Source organism: Elaeis guineensis, chromosome 4 (genome assembly GCF_000442705.2).
Source record: "Elaeis guineensis isolate ETL-2024a chromosome 4, EG11, whole genome shotgun sequence".
NCBI lineage: Eukaryota > Viridiplantae > Streptophyta > Magnoliopsida > Arecales > Arecaceae > Elaeis > Elaeis guineensis.
In genome coordinates, this window is record NC_025996.2 from 6,112,761 (window position 1) to 6,122,760 (window position 10,000).

General features: G+C 38.7%; 1 pseudogene; it reads right to left on the reverse strand.

Moving 5' to 3' along the window:
* Positions 1–6,334: 6,334 nt before the first annotated feature.
* Positions 6,335–10,000, reverse strand: part of LOC105044160 (uncharacterized) — an 11,163-nt pseudogene continuing 7,497 nt past the window's right edge.

Here is a 10,000-nt window from a genome sequence, read left to right on the forward strand (position 1 = left end):
GTCCATATAAAGAGATGAAGAAAGGGATTGCCCTAGAGAAACAGAAAGGTACATGCTTGTTTGCATATAGCCAAACACAGCTCAGGTAAATGGTTGTCTCTTTCTGTGTTCTCTCTCTTTTCTTCCCTGGATGAGAGGCCATTAACACAATTCTCATAATGTAATGACGATTCATTTTTTAATTATAATTACGCTTATTAGAGACTATTCTCAAAAATGAAGATCGGTGGAAATCTGAACCAATGGACGTCTTGTATTTAGGAGGGTAATATTTAAAAAAATAAATAAATTTTCAGATAATTATTTTTTTTTCACCAGATGATCCTTCAAATTATCCTTTAATCAAATATATCAAGAAATATTCAATTATTCCATGTACTATTTATCAATATTACAATTTATTTACTTGACAAGCATTTCCATTGAGTGTATACAAATTTTAAACTACAGTTATTATGTATGGTCATTGACAATGTTCTTTTTTTCATCATTTATTTTGTTTAACTTCTTCCAAATTTGATTTCATATGAGTAACCAAAAGATTGTTTGACAATCTTACATTTTTTATCTTTTATTGATTTTTAATCGACAATTTCCAGAGTTTTTCAAACTTTTGAATTTTTTTTTTCTCTCTCCTGAATTCTAAATCCTTCTCTCTTACCAAATTGTTCCCCAACAAAGCAGTTTCTTGCTGGAGTTGCAATGCAGTTGGGTGTACTTACTATACGTCCGATAAAGAAATCAAGTGTTGGGCGGAATGATAAGGAGAAAAGGACAGAGCTCTAGCATCTGATAGGGGAGAAGCAAGCTTGCCTAGGTCCTTGTAGCCTAATGTCTTGTATCTATACATTAATAAAGAAACAAGTTTCTATCTATTGGGATCCCCTCCCACTTTAGATTCTAGCGTGCACGTGAATCCTCCACTTTTGAGGGTTTGTCCCTTGCACATCAGAACGAGACGGATTTTAGGGTTCAGGGAGAAAGAAAGAGAGGAAAAAAGAGAGAAAAAAAAAAGGAAAAAAAGGCAGTGCCTACTAAGTGCGTAGGCCATTCAATGATTGGTGCCTCGTTTCAGTGAGACAGAAGAAAGGCATAGGTATAGGCAGGACACCTGAACCGCCCAGAATCTATCCTTTGGAGCCATCGTCAATGTGTCCATCACCATGGGGGAATTCGAGATCAACGGAGATTTAGAGCAATGCTTAATGCGTTATGCCCATGCGTTCCGATGGTCCCACCAATTTCTCTGCGTTATTAGCCTGATGGAGTCCAAGGAGTGGACAGCAATCTTATTTTTTAAGCTCCATATGCAGGTCTTTTCAAAGAAAAGGTATATTGAAAATATATTTGATTGGGAAGAATTGGACTCTTAAGTAGAAATGAAAATGAGTCAACTATCATTTTAACCATTTGGTTAGAGAGAATTTCATTTTTATTTTGATTCTAAAAAAAAAAATAAAAATATCCCAATCCCTTAAAACTCAATTCCGATTCTTTCTTGATATTTAAATTCTATTTTATTCCAATTGCTATAACGAACCAAACATGCTGGAACGAACATGGATTTCCGTTTCAATTCCCAATTCACATGGTAACCAACAAACGCACTCTAAGCCTTCCTCAAACCACTTAATCAACAAAATATATAAATATCCCCATTAGTTAGCGTTTTCAAAATTCTGCAGCAAGTTGCCTCAAGGAATAAAACATTAATTCATACAAGGTTCACATTAAATTGAAATTCCAAAATTAAAAGTTTGATCTTCAAGGAATCATTTAATGGTATTCATGGAGCCTACTACTGAAATGGGGAGAGTTCTGCAGGATAAGAGGATGGAGCAGGCAGCATGCTAAAGCCGAACCTGCTGTTCCATTCACATGCTCTTTACCCAGAAAAAATTTAGCAAAAGCATTACTCCACCAACCTCCAGTTCACATCCATGGGTTGCAAATGAGACTTCTATGCGCAGCTAAACGATGATGCTCTTGCTCTACATTTTCCAATCCATAAAAGAATTATCAACAGGCACGATTCCATGCATTGTCCATTGGATCAAATCGGCATTGCAACCTGACCGTTCCTTGTACCTCGAAAAGTGATTCTCAGTTATCTTCTTAGCCCACGATCCTGTAACCATTCTTCAATGCCGGAGAGCTTCTGGTCTGAATGATGAAATTTGCATCTCAAGCACTATGTATTCCAGTTGCTGGTGCTGAATGATTTGAGTTGGATAGAACTAGAATCAAACAACTCCAGTTACGCTCGCAAGTGAAACACTAAGGAATGCCCTAAGTGCCCTCGATTATGGCATCTCAATTTGTAGCTCGAAACAGGTAAGAGTACCCAGTCCGTTATTTAAAACACGGTGGGTTGATAAAGGATTCGAACATGAAGGCTGCAAATAACTGCACTTACAAAGATGAAAATACTGAATTACCACCAATTGTAGCAGTTCAATGTGCAGTGGGTCTGGTTACATGTGAACAAACACGCTGAAGCAACTATGCTCTATAATTTAGTTTGAAGATCCCAATTACCTAATAGCAACGGTCTATAAACCATAGGAGAATCTAGGGGAGGGGTCATCTCCTATCTATTTCATCAAAGGTCTATGAACTGTAGGAGAACCAGACATCAAGGTCAAATCACTTCAGGGATGAATTAGCCTAGAAAAGAATTACTTAACAACCAATTTGTCTCATTCCTCCCATTAAGCCTAAGAACAGTATAATTTAAGCTAGGAAGTGATAAAGCTCACAGTTCTCAGCCAATTCTGGCCTAACCCAGTTGCCCAACTAGAAAATCAGCAAAGCTCCAACTTTACAAGTCCCAATTACCAAAGCTCAGTGGTAGTGGTGGATTCTTTTCTTTTATATAAAGTGTCAACAAGATCAGAGCAGAATAATGTGAAAAGTACAGTTTTTTCAATCTTTACATTGCTTAAAGATGACCAGGGAAAGTTCATAAGAGCAAGAGTATCTGGTCGTATGCCTAGCCATATGCCCATATGCACAAAGGTCAACAGCTAAGGGACAACACCTCAGCCCATCCATAGTTAACCTTGAACTTCGAGGCTCTTATCTTTTCCCATGTTTCTATGAATGACCCGAGTACGAGCTTGGGAGATTATAGTTTTTTCTTTATTTGTAAATTGTAATAGGTGTAGCATGAGTTTATCTCAGCTAACGGAAGGAAAAACACGCAGTTTTTACCTACAGCGGGATCAGTAACTCTAGGTGCTTTAGCTTTGGAGATGTCCAAAACGGCTATGTTCCTATGTCTAGCTTATAGCCATATCCTCTCTTTTGGGGGAACACAGTAATGGTGAATGATGATAGTGCAGGGAAAATACAAAACAATTATCTGGAGTCTCAGAACAGAGCCAAGTTTGGACTTTGTTTTATGAGAAGATAATGGATGTGTGATGGAAGTTGAAGGGTGGAGGAAGACAGAAAAAGACCTGTCAAAGGTCAACTCAATGATTCCCCTTTGCACACTCGTGAACCTCTTTTTGGGAGGAGACTTTGTTAATCCCAACACTGTGGAGGGGTTAAAATGGGGTCTCACAAAGTGCTATGTGGCTGTTCCCTCCCCAAGTGTTTCCCATGATCATATGGTAGTGAAAGCCACCTATCATTCCAGCACCCTCCTGCTGCTTTGTCTCTTCCCCAATGATCCAAGGCATAGGCTCTCATAAAACTTCTCCATATCTGTAGCTTTTTCTCGTGTGCAATGCCAAAAAGGTGACTGCTTTTTAACCACACATAGAGCTTCATGTGACAACTTGGGTAATGCCCAGTGGCCCAGAAGAATCTAAAGAAAGTGCAGTTTCTTGTTGGCATCTAAATGTGTGTGGATATTTAAATCCGAGTCCTGTTGGCCATGCCACTTATCTATATACCAAAGCCTAGGCTTGGCTTCTTTGTGAAAGTTACTTTCCCCTTAGCATATACAGAGCTTGTTGGGAGCTCTGACATCCAGAAGTCCTCAGTGAGCCCTTGGCACCATTCAAAGGCTTTCTCTCTCTCAGTGCACCTTCAATGTCCACTGAAAGCAAGCACTGATTGAGAACATGACCTTTGATGACAATGGAAGGTGACAGAGGACTCATAAAAGTTAATCCCTGGAAAGGGATAGCTAGCCATGGTTACAGTGCCCGGGCCATCTTTGTAATGGAAGGAGTTCCCAAAAGAAAAGTCATCCCATGTACTGTGAAGATAACCTTCAATAAATCATTATGTTTTCAGGGAGAACCTCAGCATTCCATTATACTTTTGATGAAAGGTCCATATGTTCTCAATTTGCAGAGGGTCAACACAAAAGTGAAAGTGATACACTACTTTGAGAACTAAATCCACTAGAACCACAGTGGGAGATAACCCTAACCTTTTTCAAAACCACGAACTCCAATACCGGTTTGTCAAAAGGTCCTTTTTCCTTTAAAGATTTATTTATGCGCCTTTACAATTCTATTCTTACAGCCAATGAATGCCCTTTCACTACTCCAATAAGCACAATTCGCAGGAGACAGGAACACAAAACCTAGAACCAAAACTTCCATTCGAGAATTAATTTATCTTACCAAAATGTTTCAAGCATGAAGGGCGAGGAGGAGGCAAGAAAGGGAGTTTCAGAAGGTCAACCAGAAACTATAGACAGAGTGACCCTATTTCTCACTGGAAGAAAGCCAAGTGGAAGGAACATCTCAACATCCATATCCAAGAAGCTAAAATTCAAACCTTCTCAAACTATTCATAAAAAAGAATTAGAAGCCCTTCTTCCGGTTAGTTGTGATCCGGTAGTAACCCTAAGTTGAAAGGAAATCATAATGGCAATGCAAAAGCTGCCTGGCTGGCTGGCCACTTTGCACATGCTAGGACTTTAGCTAGAGTCAGGTAAAGTGCACAATGTTCAGGTACCAGTTGCAAACAGCATCAAGCTATAGGCCCTCACAGTTCAGAGCAAATAGCTGTTGGTCACGACATGGCTTTGAAGAACCTTGCTGAAGTCAAGGATGTAATCCAAATGGATCAGTGAACTATCATATTCTTTTCATTATGGCATGAGCTAATGTACATAGCATATTGCCATGCCGAAACAAGAGTACCAATGCTTTAAACCTAAAATTTATAATTAGTAGCCGTTCAGGTTCCACATGTTCTTGACTAGCTGCATCGAGAATCAAAAAATTGCTTGAAACATTGTTTGGGTTTTCAGTCATGGAAAATTTCAATCTTGAATAGCTAGTTATCATCAAGTGAATCATCAGCATACAGCCAAATTATGCAAAGATCAGAGCTAAACATACTGTTGTGGTAATCAAAGTCCCTTAAAAGTAATGCTTGCCAACTCTTGGACGCTGAAATCTAGCCTTCGTTTGGCAAGCTGCCGCAAATTTTCAATGTTTCTCTCTCTGAATATTATTGATCTCTAATATATAAAGGTTTTATAGGTAATGCAAATAAATAAATAAATAAACCATCAGAAAGTTTGCTGTGCTCTGGATCACAAAGACATCCAAAGGTGTCTCCAAACCAGCTGCCATTGTGAGCCATAATCAGCCTCTGCTCAATCTGGCCTAAATAAGCGATCAAAATTTTCTCTCAACTAATTTATCCTTAAAAGAAAAGCATATTGCTCTGCATCCAGCAGGTCGTGATTCCAACACGCTAGGCCCTCTAACAGATAACCTGAGATGATGCAATCTAATAGACCCATTCTACTCATATGAATGTATTTGATATAATTTTTACAATGCAATAGAGCAAGCCATTGCTGTGACATAAATCACAATGCGTGAGTTCAAGAGCAATTAAACATTTTGTGCATTATATGGATAGGCATCAGTAAGTTTCATCACTTTTCCTTTTTTCTCTCTCGTGTGGAAAGTATTATACTGGGAAAAGAGTCCTATCACATAGCTAAGCCATTATTCTATATGTCATGCTGTCCAGGCAATAGTACAAAAGTACATAAGAAATCAATAACAAAATCAAGTCCAATGCAAGCAGCAGAAGCTGCAAATATTGACAATAACTTCCAGATATATGTTCCAAACACAGTGCTCCAAAATGTTTTAATATCAACCATGAAGATTCAAGGGTGTCCTTGGGTGCATACTCAAAAGTGGTTGGTTCCAAACACTTCTATACTAAACCAACAGCAGTCCTTCTAAAATGCAAATCTACATCTCCACTGAATGCTTAAATTGCCAAGGAAAAAAAAAAAATCGTACATTTGGAAAAAAAAAAGAAAAAGAAAAAAAGAAAGAAAAGAAAAGGAAAAAAAAGAGAAGGTTTCCTACCTACACATCAAATGGATAATAAGCGGATATCTTAAACAGTATGACCAATCTATAATGGAAATAAACTATTAAATAACAAGGATGAAATGATAGGTATGCGCTGCTGACAATGCATGTTCTAGTGTGCAGTCCTATCAGAGACCACAGTTCTCCACTTGATACAAATTCCCCACCTCTAGCAAGCATGGTGGACTCAACATCCATATGCCCTTTTGAATAATAGATCTATTACTTGTTAGCATATGTAATTCACAGAACCAAAACAAACAGCATGTTACAATCACAATTTAAGACAACCTGAGGTTAAAATTCTGATGGTAAATCGTGAACCATATGCCAGGATTGTTCAATGCCACGAATTTCATCCATTCATTCCTGGCCACCAATTGTGCCTACTTATCAAGCCTTGCAGTTAACCTGACATTCTCTTCCATAAGCTTCTGAACTTCAGCCTCCTTCAGCACTTTCTCCACCTCTGAGTAATATTGGCAATTAACCTATAAATGACCACAATTTACTCCATCAAGATGATATTTTCTGCAGAAACAAATTTAAAATATGAAGGAATTTAGGGCATTGCTGGATGTTTCCTAAAAACTTGTAGATGACCATCGAAGAATCCATACAGACAACATCGAATTTATGTGGAAGTTAAAAAGACAAGGCAAGAGACTCATGCATTAAAAATAAGCATGGCCCCAGGCTGTAGCAAAATGTTTCATGTACATATAACTTGCAATGAAATTTCTTGGGCTACATATTTATATCTCCCTTTAATGTTGTATCATCATAAAACTCTCACCAACATAACATAAAGCTGTAGCAGGCATAGCCAGTGTTTTGGTGCACTTCAGGCAGCATGACAGGCAATATTAGAGACATGATAAAGAGACGAAATGCATACTAGGAAACAAGGATAACTCATAGGCCTTTAATGAAAATGAGAGCCAACATACCCCGACATGGCATCCATGATTAAGCGATTCAGTTCATCTCAATAAGAGCCAGTGGCAGCACTTGGTCGGTGCCAACAAGCAGTCCCACCAAAAGCTAACATGCTGCCAGAAACTTGAGCCCTGGCCCATGAGAAAAAGAAAATTGACAGACTCCAAGAACAAGAGCCAATGAACTCTAAGACAACCTGAGCATTAACCCCTGATAAAAGAGATAGCCTATAGGTCTACAAGATGGTGGGGCTCACCTAAATGTAGTAGAGAAAGGGACAGGGAGATGGATATGAGATATTTGAAAAGACGGGACGGATAAGTTGTGGATGTGTCTACAAAGTAGTCCCCATCTCTCTCTCTCTCGTGGATATGCATAGTGAAGCCATTAGGTTCTATTAGTTGAGGTCAAATTGAAGAATTCCGTAAAACACTTATAAGTCGGAACAGCATTTATTATGGGAAAGGCCATGGAAATGGGTAAGTGTTTGACCAAGTCCACTTGGCCCCCCTCTCTTTCTTTCTCTCACACTCTAACATTGGGATAAAGAGTTAGATTGGGATGGCATTTAAGGTGAAGTAAAAGAAACATGGTGGGAATGGGTAATAGGATAGAAGAGAGAATATGGTTGGGGCGCACCAACACTTGGATAAAGAACATGTATTGGTAGGCCAACCATCCCACCTCCTTATTAACATCAGGGCTATACCAAATATCATGCAGTGTTAGATGGCAGCACACCTTACTTAAGCTCAACTGGATCTGGCTTTGAGTTTCAACCATCACCACTAGATCGTTCATGAAATGGGCCCACACTATTGGATGGCTTGCCCATCATGGTCCTTGATCACAGCCATTAGCTGTTATGAGATAATTATTTATACCATGAATTGCATCATAAAAGCTACAGTTCCCAGACCCAGCTACCTGTTATTGATGGAGGAAACAATGCAAGCCACTGGATCAGTCAGATGATGATGATTTTTTTATCACTTGATAGAGGCGAGGAAGGGGAAGAGAGAGGGGTGGAGGTAAGGAGGTAGAGTGAGGAGGGGGAAGAGGGAGGGGTGGAGGTACAGGGGTGGAGTGCCAGAGATGATAAGGGGGGCAATGGATTTTCTCGGGATAATAAGCGAGGGTTGACAGCATGATTTTAATGCTTAAACTTTTAACTAAAATTATGTTTATGATAATATACATTACATATATCTATGTACCACATTTATATAAATCTTGAGTCAGCCTAGGTCAAGCTAATGTTGTTTCCGCTCAACCGATTCTCAGCTCCAAACTCAGGCAAGCCTAAAATCTTGGGCTCAAAAACCCATACCCAAGCCCACGTAGAATCAGGTCAGGTGGGCCGAGCTTAAAATGCTTGGATCTACGCATTGCACTATCATTACCATCCTTAGGGCCTAGGGTTTTTAGGCTTGTCCAAACCATGATCTATCAAATTGGAGTCTCAAACCCAGATGCAACCTAATTATAAAAGGCTCTTACACAAACCTAATTATTTCTAGTGGGTTCAAGTTAGAAATTGTCAACCCCAAAGTTTGTTGTACTGCTATTAATGGGTACATAGTCTCGTACAGTACTGAGACTTGGTGCACTTCATCTTATACCATACCGCACACCGACACTATAATAGAATGATACCAGTACAGTATCCGATACTAAAAACAAACCTTGGTCAACCTTGCTATTGTTCTTCACCAACCTCATAAGCCTACAATTGTGTCCTAGCAATATTAAGAGATTTTGAAGTTGTCCCTTATTTTCCCAAGGTCCATCTTCCCATAAAAGTCAACTTTTCCATAAAGTTGTCTCATCCAGAAAGTGGCACCTCAGTGACTTATCTATATACAAGTGCATCCTTCTGCCCATGCTTCTCTTTGGTGGGCATGCATCTTCCACCATCATTTCAGCTAGTCTTTGAGCATGGCATCATGGTGCCTTATTATGTAGTTTCCTCACTGGTATATATACTCTCTAATCCAAAAGAACCTACCACACGCAATACATAGTCAATCTACCTTTCATTGGTAGTCTTAATTTGCAATCCACTTACACTCTGAGATAGGGTTCAAGAAAGAATTTAGCAACTTATAGGCTTGTGTACAGATCAAACACATACATGTTTTATAAGTATTTTAACATTCTTTTATGAATCATTGCATTTTTATATGAATGGATTCATTTTATGGTTTTTACAAGTGCACCCCTTTTATTTGTGGTCCCACTTATAGGGCATGCGTTCCTTTAAGATTTACACATTTGACTTTATACCAGGTGGGAATTCCATCCACTCACCGTATCCTCAAGTGTCAGCCACCACGTTTCATGTTTCTCAAAGGGCTAAACAACAAACCTACATGCAGTATTACAAACAAACCCAATTGACACGCAAAACACTAAATGATTGTTGTACAAATAGCACGATGCCACTATAATTGACAATTAGTCAAACTTATATTAGCTAAAAGTTATTGGTTTGTTGTTACCCTAGAAAAACAAGAATGCAGAAACTACTAATTATTGGAAGATACGTCATGGAAAGAAAAAAGGTTCAATCATTAGATAGTGAGTAATGAAATTACATAAGAACATCACTTGTTTGCAATTAATTTGCAATTAATTACATGGCATTTTGCAAAGTGCCGTAGTATTTTCACCAATCTCAGTGGCATTCACATCATATAATATTACTTAATTCCCCTACAAATTTAATTAATTCCAATGCAATCTTGAAA